The 16,676-nt window shown below is 48.3% G+C and overlaps 1 protein-coding gene and 1 long non-coding RNA gene across 4 annotated transcripts in view; one reads left to right on the forward strand and one right to left on the reverse strand.

The window, feature by feature from the left end:
• PC (pyruvate carboxylase) overlaps positions 1 to 16,676 on the reverse strand; it is a 101,658-nt gene that overhangs the window by 26,146 nt on the left and 58,836 nt on the right. The gene's annotated exons all lie outside the window — the stretch shown is intronic.
• Positions 1,657 to 10,964, forward strand: LOC140613292 (uncharacterized). Its single transcript, XR_012014446.1, has 3 exons — positions 1,657 to 2,167; positions 7,252 to 7,427; positions 10,597 to 10,964. It is a non-coding gene; the product is annotated as an uncharacterized lncRNA (long non-coding RNA).

A 16,676-nucleotide genomic window follows, 5' to 3' on the forward strand; every position in this document is an offset into this window, starting at 1 on the left:
ATGACTGATTTAGGACCTGCTGCCACTTGGGGTTAAAGGCACAGAAACATCAGTGAGCAAGGAGAGCGGGGTCTGGGAGGCTAGGAGGGCGGAGCTCGTGTGGATGACAAAGGACACAGGTCATGCTGCCCCGCAGAGCCCAGGCAGAGCTGAGTCACACATGACCCTGACCCCCCACCCCTCCTGCCCACCAATGCTAGGCTTGGGACAGGAGCACACAGAGCTGAACTAAAATGTCACCTCAGGGGGATCCCTGGGTGGCTCAGTGGTTTAGCGCCGACTTCAGCTCAGGGTGTGATCCTGGAGACCCAGGATCGAGTCCTGCATCGGGCTCCTTGTGTGGCATGGAGCCTGCTTCTCCCTCTGCCTGTGTCTCTGCCTCTGCCTCTGTGTGTGTGTGTGTGTCTCATGAATAAATAAATAAAATCTTAAAAAAAAAATGTCACCTCATTCCCATAACATGTCCACCCTTCCTAGAACTTTGCTAACTCAGTACCCAGCCTCTCCCCTTGTCAAATCCCACTCTCCTCCTAGACCTGAAACCCAGGGGTGTGGGGGTCAGGTGCCTGGTGCTTCCTGAGACCTTTCCAGAATCAATTACAGTTGAGGGAAACCTGCAGGACAGAGGTGGGTTGCCTCACAGAGCCCTCTCTTCCGGGAAGTAGGACATTGTGGGTCATGTGTGAGAGTCCACTCATGGTATGTTGAGTTTGAGGGATGGGCCAAAGGGAGGCGTTGAAGGGAGGTGCTGAGTGGGCAGATTCTACTGCTCCCTGAATCTTGCCCCATCTCCTAACCCTGGAGGGAGGAGAGGCCCTGTGCAGTGCTGGGTGGGGGTGGGGGTAGGGGGGATGCTGTGGAGGCAGGAAGCCATGCCGCTGGAGGCTGGCGAGATCTACTGGTAGAAGTGGAGTCCCTGAGATGGGAGCAGAGGGCAGTGGGGAGGTCTCCAAGTACCAAACTCCTTTCCCACAGCCCTCCTAGAGGGGCTGCCTCTGGCATTAAATGGGGCCCCTTGCTCAGAGATCAAGCCCTGGCATCGTGGAGTCACCTGAGTCCCAGCCTCTCCCCACAGTGGCACTTTCCCAAAAACAGCCTCTGGAGTGCCAGCCTTCCCTCAGACACTGTTCCAAGTGGCATCCTTGTCATCCTCACACCAGGGCAGAGAACACCCAAAGGTGCTGGTCACAGGGGAGTGGTGTGGGGTTGGGGCCAGGCTCCCACTGTGGGTTTTTGGTTAGTGGATGGTAACCACAAAATCCTCAAACTCATTGATAATCTGGCTAAGAATCTCCCTTAAAAGCTCCAAGGGCCTCGCTAAACAAAACTGGCATCTTGGAAAGCTCTCATGTTGTTGCATTATGACCTTCCCTGATCCTCCCTGATAGAGCTGGAACCCTTCAGCCAGCGAGGCTGCTTTCCTGGACAGCACAGCCTTGCTGGCTGGATCTCCTCAGGAGAGGCAAGGCTGCTCAGATGCTATCAGAGCAAAGAGCCTCTGGTTATCTGCCCCAGGCACACCATGTTGCCTTGCTCCATGCTGATGATGTGCATGGGTGAAAATCTTCCCTAACATCAGCGATGGGGAAAGAAATAGTAAGAGAAAAGCAACTACTGTCACCTGCAGATCCCTTACCCTGGTTTCCTCTCCAGAGAGCTGACAGTCCCAGAGAGGCCTGTTTGCTATTTTTTGCAAATGCCAGCTGACAGATCTCTTTCCTTGGCCTTGGGTTGTACATTAGAGACAGGGAATAAGACGGCTTTGACTCTCACTTGGGACATGTAAACAACGCCTTGCCGGCAAGCGTGAGGCAGAATGAAGCAGGGAGTGTCTGAACACCTGCTTTCTCCCTGCTGCCTCTCAGTGTGACTCCACACTTTCTACTTCTCCCTGAGCTTCGATTTCTCCTCCAACACTGGATCAATAAGCTCAGCATTCTCCTTCGAGAAGGCAGTGATAACAATCAAGTCAGGATGGTGCCTACAACAACCCGTGGAAGGAGGGAGGGGAAAGGTGTGGACACCTTCTGCCCAATCTCGATGATCTGCCCGCTTTGCTTCTAGGACATCCGATGCTCACCAAGCTCTGCCTACATGCCAGGCCGGTGCTGGCGGGTGGGGACACACGCTGACCAGCACACCGAGCAGTGCCTCTACTCTTTACCAGGTAACTGAGCTACGCATGGGATGTTCTGCAAGTACTAACTCAGGTATCTCTTATCATTCCCTGGTATGGATAAGGAATCCAGTGTAGGGGTATTACAGAACACCCCAGGTCACCTAGCAGGGCTGGTTTAGAGCCCAATTTGTACACTGCCCTCCGAAGCAGGAGCTCTGATCCATGAGGGCATTTGGAGTCATCACAACTAAAGGAGTAAGTTGTGGCTTTCATCAAAAGTACACCATGACAGGTACTTGGAAACCAAAAATCAAAAATCACAGTCTTGATAAAAACTGTGTCACTGGTCTGAACTTGCAGCAGGGCCCCCAGGGGCACTCTGCCACTTCCCACCAGGGAGCCGGCTAGCAGTGCCAGCCTTCATGTGTTTCTGGTAAGCTACAGCAGCTTCAATTTGTCCAATAAATAGTCAAAATGGCACTAGAAGTCCCACCACTTCAGACCTAGACTACATCTCCCAGGCTGCCTCTTGCAGCAAGGAGCAGCACAAAATTCTGCTGTCAGGCCACTGTTGTCCAAATTTTGGTCCACACAGTACGGCCACTGTGCTAAGGGTGGGTGTACTCTCAGCCAGAGGAGCCCTGCTGGGACCAGGCTAAGGCAGCCACCTGCATGGTCACTGTGGCCAAGCGTCAGGCCCTGGAATGCTCCTTCAAGGATCTGTACTGCTTCCACCCTAAATATCCCTGGTCTTCACATGGCATCTCCTACAGCCTTAGGGGGCAGCTGTGGGCAGGAAGCTCACTAGAAGGGAGAGCCGTGGCTCTGCTTTGGGGGTGCCTGGCTGATGGCAGTTTTGGAAGCCCTCAGTCTGGACTGCCCGCCACTCGTTCCCAAGCCCTTCAGCAAATCCACATCAGAGGTATGTAGGGGGGCAGCAAGAAGAGGTGAGAAGGGAGAGCAGATCAGAAACAGGCCCCAGGAATCTCCAAATGAACTAAAAAGACTCCTGTATATCTACTCCCCCGACCCTCCCCAGCACCAGCACCCCCACCAGGCTCCTTCCCCGGCCCCCAGCTGGCCTCTGCAGGGCCAGCAAAAGCAGGTCGAAACCAGAAGGAAGAAGTTCTTGGCAGAGGACTCCAGCCATGGCAAAAGCAAGCCTCTGGTGGATGGGGCCGCTCTTGGGGAGCTTTCTCTCCAGGCAGCTCTTGCACTGTCCTAAACGTGTCCAAGACGGGGCCTCAGGACTGGTGGCCAGCAGGGACAGATGAAAGGAAAGAACTCAGCCGGTATCAAAGAGCCTAAGAGAGGCCTGACTAGGGCTATGATGTCTGGGTAGGGGAAGCTGAAGGGAGGACACAAAAACAGTGAAGGTGACAGACAAAGTAGAAAGAGCGAGAATACCAAAGTCAGAGACAGGAGTGGAAACAGCATGTGGCCCAGGGCAGCACAGCCGGCTGCTGCCCTAAGTGGCCACAAGGGTTCAGAGACACACCAGCATGGCCCCACAGGCCCCTCCTGCTCCCCTGGCCCTCTGATTTCAGGCAGCAGGCACAGGGGAGAGGGTGGGACAGCCACGCCAGAACAAATGGTGCTGTGTGAGTTGCTGGGATGTGCAGGCAGGGGGACGGAGCAGGCTCAGAGAAAGGAGGCGAGGAAGGGGTCTGGTCCTGCAGGGAAGGACAGGACTGAGGAGGGGGCAACTGGCATAGCAACTGGCATAGCCTCTTTCAAGGACAGGGAGCCTTGCAGGGCGAACAGTGCCCCCTGGTGCAAAAGGAGAGCTACTGCTGACCTGCGCATGCTTGCCTAGGTACCAGCTTGTCAGAAGGCCACTGGCCCTGAGTGCTCTGAGTCCTTTAGGACTCACTCAGAAGTCAATCCTGGACACCCACCTCCTCAGTGAGCTTGAACCTCCCTGGAAAAGCTCTGTCATTGTCCTTGCCACACCCCACTGTCTTCCTGTCTATGGAGGATGTCTATAAGGTCCTCCATGGCACAGCTGTCCATGGCAAGAAGCACTTCATGTCCTAATGATTCGTTGACCCATCTCATGAGCCACTGTGAGGACCTTGGGGATAGGATCCTCAGTTTATTTTGTCTTCTGTTGACTTCCTAGCACTCTGTACTGTGCCCGACACCATGACTAAATGTCTGGGGAACAAATGAACAAACCAATGAATGAATCCTCCAGATCACACAAGCTTCCAGAAATATTATGGCATGCTAATGCAAACGGTCATGACCCCTGCTAGGAGCAGCACACACAAGTTAGTGGGGCATACAACACAGATTAGAGCCCAAAGGGTTGATAAGGAAGTTTAGTTAAAAGGGCAAGGTCAGCAAAAAGCACCTCCCAGATGGAAGGTGGGAACCAGGAGGGCTGAGCAAGGTGCTCAACACTAAAGACTCCATTCTGGATGGTGGCTGGATAGGAAGACAGGTACCAGAAGGCAGCAGGGATGCAGGTGGTCCCGGAAGCTCCTTGATCCCTTCACAGGATACCACCCCAGCTGGAGAGTCACATAGGACCTCCTCCCCCACTTGCTCACCCAGTTCACTCCAACCCCAAGGTGGCAGGAAAGTGAATGCCAGTGTATGGAATGAACTGTGTTCCTCAAGGAACTGTGTTCCTTCTACTCTGTGGAAGTCCCAACCCCAGGCCTCAGAATGTGATCTTAGCGGGAAACAAAGTCTTTGCAGGGGTAATCAGTGAAAATGAAGCCCCTGGGGTGGCCCTAATACAATATGCTTGGTGTCCTTATAAAAAGGAGATATTCTGACACAGAGAAAGACAAAGAGAGGGAAGATCATGTAATGACACACAGGGAGAAGACAGCCATATGTCCAGAAAGATTCATCTACAAGGATTGCTAGAAAGTACCAGGAGTCAGAAGATAAGTAAGGACCCCTATGGCTTTGGGAGGAAGCACATGTCCTGCCAACACCTTTAGACTTCTGGCCTCCAGAAGTGTGAGATAATAAATCTTTGTTATGAGTTCTGGGGACTTTGCTATGGCAGCCCTAAGGGAACACATGCCCAGGTTCCCCACTAATGACCAGGACCTACAGAGACTCTAAAACCAAGGACCAGGTTGGGGGGCACAGGCTGATAAAAATGCCCCCTTCTTTTACCTGCTCAGGTTGACACAGGCCACAGCAGGGCCTTCAGAACAGGGAGCTATTTAGGATTGTGATCAGTGATCCCTCCAGGGAAGGCCGAGTGGGAGGCAGCAAACACGAGCAGTGAGCAGCGCCAGCACGAGCACCAGCTGCATGAAGAGCAGGCAGCCAGCAGGAAACCCTCCTGAAGAACACCAGGACTGAAGCATCCAGGACAAGGAAGCGGGGGGAGGCAATTTGGGCGTGAGGCAGCTGGAGCAAAGGCCAAGGAGCAAACAGCCTAGTGGATGTACACTGAGGCCAGAGGCAGGAATGAAGGTGCTCAGGAAGAGGCCAAGGGCAGACACCTGGACTCTGACAGCAAGGGGCAGGGACCAGATCCCCTGGGTCAGGAGGTGCCATCCAAGAAACCAGGCAGGGAAGAAGAGTGCTGCAATTCAGCGGGACCACTCTGCCCATCCTGAGGAAGGTGATGTGAGGAGGAAAGATGAGAGGGTGGAAGACAACTGAGGAAGACATTCTAACATAGGCAAGAGACAACAGGAACCCAGAAACGCAGCAGCGGCAGTACCTCCAGCACCTCTTAGATAAAGGATAGTGGCCACAAGTAAGGATGACTCATGACTCTTGTTTGAAAAGTGGGGATGAATAGCGGTAACACCAAGTTAAAGAACACAGAAGTGGCTGTAGGTAGAGAGCAGCAAAGAAGAGCAACACCCACAGCCCTCATAAGGGCCACCCGGTCCTGAGTCCCCTGTGGTCACACACAGCCCCCCCACCAACCCCACAACAGTTCCTGTGCCCTGAGAGCACGGGTCTAGAGCCGCAGGAGGTGAGACCCAGGCAGGCTAGATGATGCTATCTCCGGCCATCAGGCTCTGGAGAGGCTCCACCTGGGGTGGGGACAGGCAGCAGAGACAGCCTGTGAAGCCCTTGAGTCCCGCCATGCCCAGGCTTTCCAACCTGCATCCACGTCAGCCTTCAGCATGAATGGACAGCCAAGATCACCAGCTATTTGAGCTCACCCCAAATTCACCAAAACAAATGGAGAATAAAAAACAAGAAACTCTCAGAAGAGTAATATGGAGAGCAGATAGTTAGAAAGAAACTATAATTAATCTCAGAGAAGTAAGAGAAGCTATTGCATTGAGAGGCGGCAGCTATTTTAAAGGCAGGAGAAAGAGCTCTAGGAAATTAAAAATAGTTTCAGACATTTTTAACGATAATAAATAGAAGAATGAGAAGACAGTTAAGGACAATGCCCAGAGAGCAGAACAGGAAGACTGGCACATAGCAGTCCCAGGGCTGAGGACGTGCAGTGGTGGCGAGGGTGCTTGGAGATGCCAGTGTGACGCTGCGAGTCCCACCTGGCAAGGGGACCCAGCGGTATCCAACAGCTTCCTGCATGAGTTTGCTGGCACCACTGTCATAAATCATCACAGACTTGGTGGCGTAAAACAACAAAGGTATATTCTCTCTCTGTTTTAGAGGCCAGAAATTCAGCATCAAAATGGTCCAAATGGAGATGCTGGCAAGGCTACACTCCTTGCAGAGGCTCGGGAGGGGGTGTCCTACCCCATGGCACCCTGCTTGTGGCACCTGGACACCTCTGCTTATGGCCATATCCCTCTGGTCTTGGCCTCTGTGGGCACTTGGCCTTCCCTGACATGTGTATTCTCCCACCTCTATCTCCCAAGGACACGTGTGACGGCATTAAAGGGTCCCTGGATAATCTGGGGTCATCCCCATGTCAAGGTCTTCTACTTCATCACCTCCACAAAAACTCTCTTTTAGGGGTACCTGGGTAGCTCAGTGGTTGAGAGTCTGCCTTTGGCTCAGGTCATGATCCCAGGGTTCCGGGATCAAGTCCCATATCGGGCTCCCTGCAGGGAATCTGCTTCTCCCTCTGCCTATATCTCTGCCTCTCTGTGTCTCTTATTAATAAGTAAAATCTTTAAAAACAACAATAACAACAACAAACAAAAATAACAAACTTTTTTCATTAGAAGGTGCCATTTACAGGTTCCAGGGACGAGGACCCGGAGATCTTTGGGGGCACTCATCCAGGCTACTATGCTTCCAAAAAGGAGACTGAGAAGGCATGTAAGAGTCTTCAACAGTGACACTGAGCCAGAAGCTACTTCTGAGGGAAGACGTCCTCCAAACTACAACTCTCCACCTGGTTAGTCTACCAGTCAAATGTGGGGGCAAAATAAAGACCCTTTTCAGGCACACCCAGCAAAGGCAAGTTCACATCCCAGGAGCCTGTTGGCCTGGGAAGCTCCTGGGGAGAGGAACTAACAAGACAAGGGAGTAAACCAAGATGTGGAATGCGGGAGCCAGCAGAGAAAGAAGCAGGGGACCTCTAGGGAAAGTAATGACAGAGAACCACTGCCCTGGACAACAGCAGAAGTGGGAAGGCTCCCAAGGGTGGGGGTGGGGGAGGCTCCAGGGGAGGGGAGGGAAGTCAGGGAGTTAAGTAAACAACTAAAAAAAAAAAAAAAAAAAAAGGCTAGATTGCCTGAAGTCCCTGAAAGAATGGAGAGGGGATAGCAATTTACAATTTAGGGATGAAGAATGAGGCAAATAATAACTCCAGGAAACTGAGAAGGTATACAAGAAAATGTTACCATGTATACACTTGGAAGTTCTCAAGTATGACTATTAATACTTGATTTTAATAATGTGCAAACTGAAAATGTACTTAAAAATGGTTACCTAACCAGGGAAAGTGGGTACAGGTAGGGGGCTTAGGCAGAGGTAAAAGCAAGCAAAATCTTCCATAGCAGGAGCCCAGCAATCAAAAGTCCTGTGTAAATAGGGTTGTCAGCAGCTAGGAGTAAAGAGTTTGTCTTTGGGGAGACAATCAAGGAGGGCAGGTCAGAGAGGGGACTGAGGGAGTTTTTATAGGCCTCATGACACAATTTGACCACCCCAAGTGTCCACATGTATTATTATGATAAAATTACAGCTAAAGTTAACAAAAGGAAACAGTTCCTACAAGCAGTTCCAATTTCTCTCGCTGTTCTTCCAATCCCATCCCTCACCTCTTTCCTCCTCCCCTGATCCCTAGGTGTGTTACCATAAGCCAGTTGCTGGGGTGCTCCCCCTTTATAGATTTTACGCTGATTAGATAGATATATGCCCAGAAAACATACACCTGTATTTTAATTTTTCCATAAATTATATACTGTCATTTTTTAACTCAGTTTTTTCACCCAACATATTTGGAATCTATCTACATTGATACAAGTCGATCTAGCTCATTAATTTTAATGGCTTCATAACAGTATACATATCACAGCTCATCCATGCCCAAATGAGGGACACAGAGGTTGTCTCCAAATTTTAGCTATCAAAAACTGTATATGGATTGGCAAATGGATCATTGTTGAAACTGGGGGACAGATACATGAAACTCACTGTACTATTTGTTCCATTTTTATGGATGTTTGGAAACAACCATAATAATATCAATTAAAATGTTAAAAATGAATAACCTTGAATCCGTGTACAAAATATGCAGGAATTTCTCCAGGTCCTACACATGGAATTGGAACTGCTGCCCCAGATGGCAGACACATTTTACCGGTTTTTTTTTTTTTTTTTGAGAGAATGTGTGCACCAGTGGGAGGGCAAAGGCAGAGGGAGAGAGAGAGAATCCCAAGCAGGCCCCACGTTCAGTACAGACCCTGATGCTGGGCTTGATCCCACGACCTTGAGATCATGATCTGAAATCAACACTCGGAAGCTCAACTGACTGAGCCACCCAGGTGCCCCCAGCTGGCGCATTTTAAATGTCAATACTGTGATGCCTGTGATTGAGTGCCTGCCTTTGGCTCAGGTTGTAATCCTGCAGTCCTGGGATCGAGTCTCCACAGGGAGCCTGCTTCTGCCTATGTCTGTGCCTCTATGTGTCTCTCATGAATAAATAAATAAAAATAAACAAATAAATAATAAATGTCAATACTGCCAAATAGCTCTCTAAAGCAGTTGTCCCAATACTTCACACAGCTACCAGAAGCACAGCAGAATTTCTATTTCCCCAAACCTCTGCTAACTCTTCTACTGTTAGATTTTGATTTTTGTCAATCTCATAGGTAGAAAATCATTTCTCTGATTATTAGTAAAGTTGGATATTTTCTCAAGATTGTTGAGATTATTTTTAGATTTTCTTTTTTATGAATTGCCTGTTCATATCATTTGCCCCTTTTTCTAATGGACTGGTTGTCTTTTCTTTACTGAGTTGTATTAAGTCTTTATGTATTTTAAATATGAACCATTCTCCATTATACACACAGCAGGCTTTGTTCCACATGACAGAGTACTTAGTCCTACAAAGAGGAGAGGGAGAGAAGAGACAGTAAGAGACAGCAAGCCCAGGGAGGGTCCCCCTGGCACAGGTGAAAGACTGACGTGGAAGTCGATAGAGAATGCCTCCCTCCTCTGAAACCAAAGTACCTACATTTCCTGGAACAGTCCCAGTGGAAATATGCCAGTGCCTAGCCACAGGCAGGATGCAGTGGCACCTGACACACTGAGCAGGCCACAGCCTGAAATGACCAGTAGCTCTTGGACTCTGGCTCTTCAGGCTGAGGAGCCCAAAGACATCACATTCCAGGAGGCACAACCAGAAGAGCAGCAGCAGAAGGAAGATAAATTTGCAGATGGCAGGGCATCCTGTTCATATCCAAACTCCCTGTTAGCAGCAGCTGTTCCAAGAACCAGGAATAATTAGTCCAAGTTGCATCAGAGACGACTGATATTTAACTTTAAGAAAAATGTCTGGCCAGTCAGATCAGCAAAAGATACAGATTAGACAAAGAAGTGGTATTTCCCTCTGAGGGGGCTTTTAAAAGAATTGAGACAGTTTTCTGAATGAATGGGCTTAGGTCAAGTGACTCTTTTGGAATAGCAAAATGTTAGAATGATTGTATGAGAATTCTTGAATTTTGGTTGTGATTATCCTCAGGAAATGGGGAAGCAAAGCAGTTTTCTACCTGTATTTTGGCATATTCCTACAAAATGTTGTTTTAATATTCTTTCTTTAGAGGAAAAAAAAGCAAAAGTGATGTTTGGAGTTTAGATATTTTATTTATTTATTTATTTATTTATCTGTTTGTTTATTTATTTATTTATTTATTTAAAGATTTTATTTATTCATGAGAGACACATACACAGAGAGAGAGGCAAAGACACAGGCAAAGAGAGAAGCAGGCTCCCTGCAGGGAGCCCGACATGGGACTCGATCCCGGGACTCCAGGATCACAGCCTAGGCTGAAGGCAGGTGCTAAACCGCTAAGCCACCCAGGGATCCCCTAGATATTTATTAAGTATGTTTTACTTTACAGTGTACCATGGATCAGAGACCTGCAGCCCACAGCACAACCTGGCCAGAACCGTGAGCAGCAAGATCACTTACCTCAATCTCTTCCCACACTCGTGACTTCACTCTCACCCAACATAAAACTAGCTGAGGGCTGCCATTCAGTTAAAATCTGATGTTCGGGGCAGCCCTGGTGGCTTAGCAGTTTAGTGCTGCCTTCAGCCTGGGGAGTGATCCTGGAGACCTGGGATCAAGTCCCATGTCAGGCTCCCTGCATGGAGCCTGCTTCTCCCTCTGCCCATGTCTCTGCCTCTCTTTCCTTCTGTGTCTCTCATGAATAAATAAATAAAACCTTTTAAAAAAATAAAATAAAATCTGATTTTCGGATAAATAGTACTTTTTTTCAAAGTGTGAGTATATACCATGCAGTATTTATTGGGGTATATTACAAAAATAATTTTTTTAAGATTTATTTATTTATTTATTCATGAGAAACACACACAGAGAGAGGCAGAGACATAGGCAGAGGGAGAAGCAGGCTCCATACAAGGAGCCCGACGTGGGACTCGATCCCAGGTCTCCAGGATCACACCCTGGGCTGCAGGCGGCGCTAAACCACTGTGCCATGGGGCTGCCCGGTACATTACAAGACACCATGAGAAACAGGGTCTGCCTGCCCAGCTGAGGACCCCCCGCGAGCCACACAACACAGATGCGGCTCACTCCTGCTGGCTCCCACTGGCTCCTGGACTCTGCTTCTGTCCAATTCTGTGGTCAGTGTCATCACACCAGGAGCTACAATCGGCCACAGTGGGCAGACATAGACCAGAAATTTGCAAACTCGGTGATCAGGGCCCTTTCCTTACCTCTCAGACAGCCACTGAAAGAGAACCCAGATGGCTCGAGTATCCCACCTTGACACAGAGACAGGCAGGGGGGTGGCTGCATGAATGGCACCCCTTCTCCATTTTCTTTTTGGCTACAGAACCCAAATAAAGAGGCCTCTGTTTCTTTTGTAAAAGCCTGATGTACAAGTGCCTAATGCAGTTAAAACATGAGGGTGAGCTAGGAAAGAAATGAATTTGGCACTCTCCATGTCTTAAGGAAGTTCAGAAGCCATTCCGCAACACCAATTAACCTGTGAGAATATCAAACTAGAGATTCTTTTGATAATCTCATTTAACAACACAAAAATTATTCTTTTGTTTTCTAAGGGACTGATTTCTTTGTTCACATCCTGACACCCTGTCTCCCCCTCCTTCCCTCTTAACCAGTACAGGCATTTGCAAGTTGAAGTGTGAGGATTTAAAATAATAGCTGTTGGATATAGATGCGAAATGTCAATTCTACAACAGAACTACCTCCCCACCCTCTTCCTGCTCTCCCAAATGACACACACACCTCAAAACCCAAACTCAACACTTCTTCCTGTCTTCCATCTGCCCAGGAACCAGGGCTTCAGTTTGGGGAACATCTTCAGCTCTTCCCTCTCCCTCACCCACCATCTAGTCAAGGAGGCCTGTCAGTTCCTGTCTCTAGACAGGAGGCCTGTCATGTTCTTCTTCCTTTCATTTCCAAGAACATACCCTAGATCATCTCTTTCATGCTACTTCAACTAGTGCAAAAGGCTCCTAAACATTGCCAACCATTACTCTGGGTTAGCTTTAGCTACCAATCTGCACTATACACTAGTGGTAGTTAGCACCCCAAATACAGGCCTTATTTCACTCTCCTCCTCTCCCCACCCCCCCACCCCCACCCACAGGTAAGCTCTCCTTCCTGCTGGCCTTTTCCTCATCAGCACAACCTGCCTTTCCAGCCTGATTGCCCATCAGTCCTCAGCCTCCTGAATCTTGTAACTCCAGCCAAACTGCCTCCTCCTTGTTCCTGAAGAATCCACGTACTCTCCATCTCCCTTGGAGCAGTCTTCCCCAGGATGCCTCCACCTTAACACCCTTCTCCTTGTGCTGACCTGTGCAAAGCCTCCGGCTGGGTTACGCATCTCATTTTCCTTTCTCCTAAAATCGCAGCAGAACTTGAATGAAGAGTTTTTTGTGGTCATATTTAAAGCTCTAAAGCCCCGAGGACAGAGAGAGCAGGAGAGGAGACCACAGCCACACAACCTGGAAACTGAAAGGCAGCTGATATCTGATCTCAGGTCATCTATCTGGTGGTGGGGAAGACTGGGGTTTCTCCACGGAATCCATGGAAGACTAGGAAGCAATGGCTCTGGGGCCCCTGGGACTGGGCTGAGCTGCTCCTCTCATGTCTAGAGACTACTCACCTCTTCTGCTCTCTCCTGAAGAACAGACATTTAGTCTCTGGAGAGGGCAAAGCCTAGGGTCTACATTGGCGGATGTGAGGCACAGTCAAGGGCCTGGCTATCTGGTCAAAAAGGGTGATGGAAGGTTCAGTCAACCTCCGCATGCTGTTGCCTTATCCTCCTCTGCTCCCACAACACAGCAGCCCATCCTTCCCTCCTTGGAGACCTGACCTTCTTAAGGGGGAAGACCTCAGGATATTGACACTGAGGGCCCCCAACAAAGGGCACACATATCACCTACTGTGCAGCTTAGGAATCGGACTCCCAGGCAGCTTTTAGCCCCTGGTAGCAATCATGAGCAGGCCACCAAAGGTCACTGGGCAGCAGAAGACAGAGGCCCTAAAAGGCAGAGACCAAAAGAAAGCAGCAGAAAAATGCAACTGGGAGGAAACAGCCTGTGCAAGGGAAAAAAGGCAAACACACATTAATATCCTCGGAGAAGTCAGGAAAGACTACAGTACCAGCAAATCAACAGGCAACTATGCACAGATTGTTAAAGGCCCATTCAGAGAGCTACCAGAGCTCTTGGAAATTAAAAATATAGAAACGGAAGCAGAAAGACAAACAGAAAATGGGCTTGAGATGAGAGCAAAAAGAATCAGAGGGCTGGTCCAAGCGCTCCATTGACAGGAGTCTCAGAAAGAGAGAACAGAAAAAAACAAAGGGGTTACAGTAAACTCAAGAAACTCCCTGCACAGGAACACATTTCCACAGAAGGACACACCAAGAGCCAACAAGATGGATGAACCCCAGACCCACACCAGGCGTGTTGTGAAATTTCAGGTCCTATGAGTTTTCAGAAAAGGAGGAAAAGGGAGAAGGACAAAAAAATCAGACATCAGCAAGGTTTAGGATTTCTCAACAGCAACTCGGGAGGCCAGAAAAGTATAAAGCGATCCTTCAAAATTGCAAAGGGAAAACTATTTCAAACCTGAAACTCCATATCTAGCTGAACTATCAGTTATGTGTACAGGTGAAATAAAGACAGGGGCTGCCCAGCTGACCTCCCTGGCACTCGGCACTCCTTCTCAGGAAGCTACTGTAGACAAGCTCCACCAAAACAAGGCAGTGGACAGGCCAGAAATGCAGCAGGAACTACAATGAGAGGTGGCAGGAAGACCCCAGAGCATAGGCCACATAAGGAAAGGGGGCGTGCTGGGGAAGGCAAGGGCCAGACTGGAACCCCTCCGTGGACACCCCTGTCTCTAGGGGACCTGAAGGAAAGCAGTGGCAGCATTTCTACTGATGGGACCCATGGTGAGTCTGGCTGAACACAACTGTGAGGCAGGGAGGCAGCATGAATGACACCTTAGCCTGAGCCTTCCATTCCGGTGCACCAGCAGGGGAAGAAGCCAAACCTGCCCCACTCACAGGAGTTCTGCTATAGAGACATAAAGTTGCTCTGATGAGTGTAGAATATTCCTAAAAGCAGACTCGAGGCGCAGGTAACAGCAGGTGCCTCTGGAGAAAAGACGTGAGGAAAATGTCTATCTTTCACCGCTTACCCCTCTGACTCGACAACATGTGATTGATTATTCAAAATATGAAGTAAATACAATATATGACAAAGAGATCCACCCACTCTCAAGACCCCTCCCACAGGGAGTCGTCCCTGGCTCCCCACCCATGTCCCAGACATGGCCAGGGAAGGCTCTGGTGTCTTCCTGCTTCTCACTGAGCACTAGGTAGCTAGTGCTGGCTGAGGCTGGACCTCCAGTTCTTTTTTTTTTTTTTTTTTTTTTTTGACCTCCAGTTCTTTTGTGGTCAGATCTCACTCATCACTCATCTTTGAACTTGCTCCAAGAGCTCTGCAGTGGGAGGGGGGGCGCTTTCATTTTCTGCTCATTGGATGCCAGGCTTCCTCTAGCTTGCTTAATTCACACCACAATCGCAAGGGATCACCCCTCACTATACTGATAAGAAAAATCAGCCTCAGGAGGACCCACAGGGAGAAGACAACTCAAAAATCACCAAACCTATCCAAATCCAGAACCCCGTTTTTCACAAGAGTATCCAGTTTGGTGCCTGATTCACAGTAGGGTTCCAGAACTTTTAAACTAAACCAAAATGCAAGTTGGGTTGGAATTTTGGAATTAAAATTTTCCAGGGGATCTTCCCATGCTCTGAGACCCAGAAAAAGAGGCAGAAGGTGCTCAGTGGCAGGTAGCACCTCCGCCCCCAGGACTGCCAGCATCAGCCATTACAAAACAGTAGGAGTTTCCTCAGGAAGTCACAGACTTAGCCTACTGGATTACCCCCTGGGGGACAGGTCTGTGTGGGTTGTTTTAAACACCTTTATTGAGGTTGAATTCACACACCAGACAGTTCACACACTGAAGTACAATTCAGTGGTGTTCAGTCAATGGAGCTGTGCGTCCATCACCAGAATCAATTCTAGAACATGTTCACATCCCTTAGCTGTCATCACCTCACCTCTCACTAAGTTCTCTATCTTTCTGGATTCGCATATTCTGGATGTTTTGTATAAAAGGAATACAAAGGTTCTTCATGTCTGGCTTTTTTTCCATTGGCACAAGGTATCCGAGGTTCTTCCATGTGGCAGCGACTGCCAAGTCCTATCCCACTATAGAGACAGACCATGTTTTACTCACCTGTTCATGAGCTGATGGACATCCGGGTTGTTCCCACATTTTGGCTGTTAGGAACAAGCTGCTATGAGCATGTCTGTGCAGGTTTTTGGGTGTACCTGTGTTTCATCTCTCAGCTAGGTACACATTGCTAGGTCCTGGTGACTCTATGTTTAACTGCTTGAGGGACTGCCAGACAGTTTTCCACAGCAGCGGCTCCATTTTATATCCCACCAGTTCCTCCACATCCTCACCAGCCTCTGCTACTGTCTTTCTTTTTAAGTAGCTGTCCTAGAGGGGACAAAGTTGTACCTCACTGTAGTTTTGATTTACATTTCCCTGATGGCTAATGATGTTGAACATATTTTCATGTGCTTACTGGCCATCTGTCTATCTTCTTTGGAAAAATGTCTATTCAGATCCCTTGTTGGTTTTATTTTTTTTTTTAAGTTTTTTTTCCCCCACCATTTTTTGTTAAGATTTTATTTTTTATTTATTTTATTTATTTTTATTTTTTATTTTATTTATTTATATTTATTATTTATTTGTTTGTTTGTTTCTTTATTTATTTATCTGTAATGAGATACAGAGAGAGAGAAAGGCAGAAGACTTAGGCAGAGGAAGAAGCCGGCTCCAGGCAAGAAGCCCGATGTGAGACTTGATCCTGGAACTCCAGCATCATGCCCTTAGCCGAAGGCAGATGCTCAACTGCTGAACCACTCAGGCATCCCAAGGTTTAATTTATTAGAGAGAGAGAGAGAGAGAGAGAGAACTCGTGAGCACAAGTGGTATGGGGGCGTGGGGCAGACAGAGGTGGAGGGACAAGCAGACTCCCTGATAGACACAGGGCTCGATCCTATGACTCTGTCATGAAAAACAGGGACTCTGGATTTTTAAGGTGGATTATTTGTCTATTTTACTGTTGAGTTATAAGAATTCCTTAAATATTCTAGATAAAAGTTTTAGATAGAAGTTCCATATCAGATATAAGATTTGCAAAATTTTTCTCCCATTCTTTGCATTGCATTGCCTTTTTGCTTGACAGTGTCCTTAGCTGCTACAGAAGTTTTTAATATTGATGAAGTCTGATTGATCTATTTTTTATTTTATTGCTTGTGTTTTTGCTGTTGTAGCTAAGAAACCACTATCTACCCCAACATCACAAAGATTTATGATTATGTTTCCTTCTAAAAG

This window comes from Canis lupus, chromosome 21 (genome assembly GCF_048164855.1).
Source record: "Canis lupus baileyi chromosome 21, mCanLup2.hap1, whole genome shotgun sequence".
Taxonomy (NCBI): domain Eukaryota; kingdom Metazoa; phylum Chordata; class Mammalia; order Carnivora; family Canidae; genus Canis; species Canis lupus.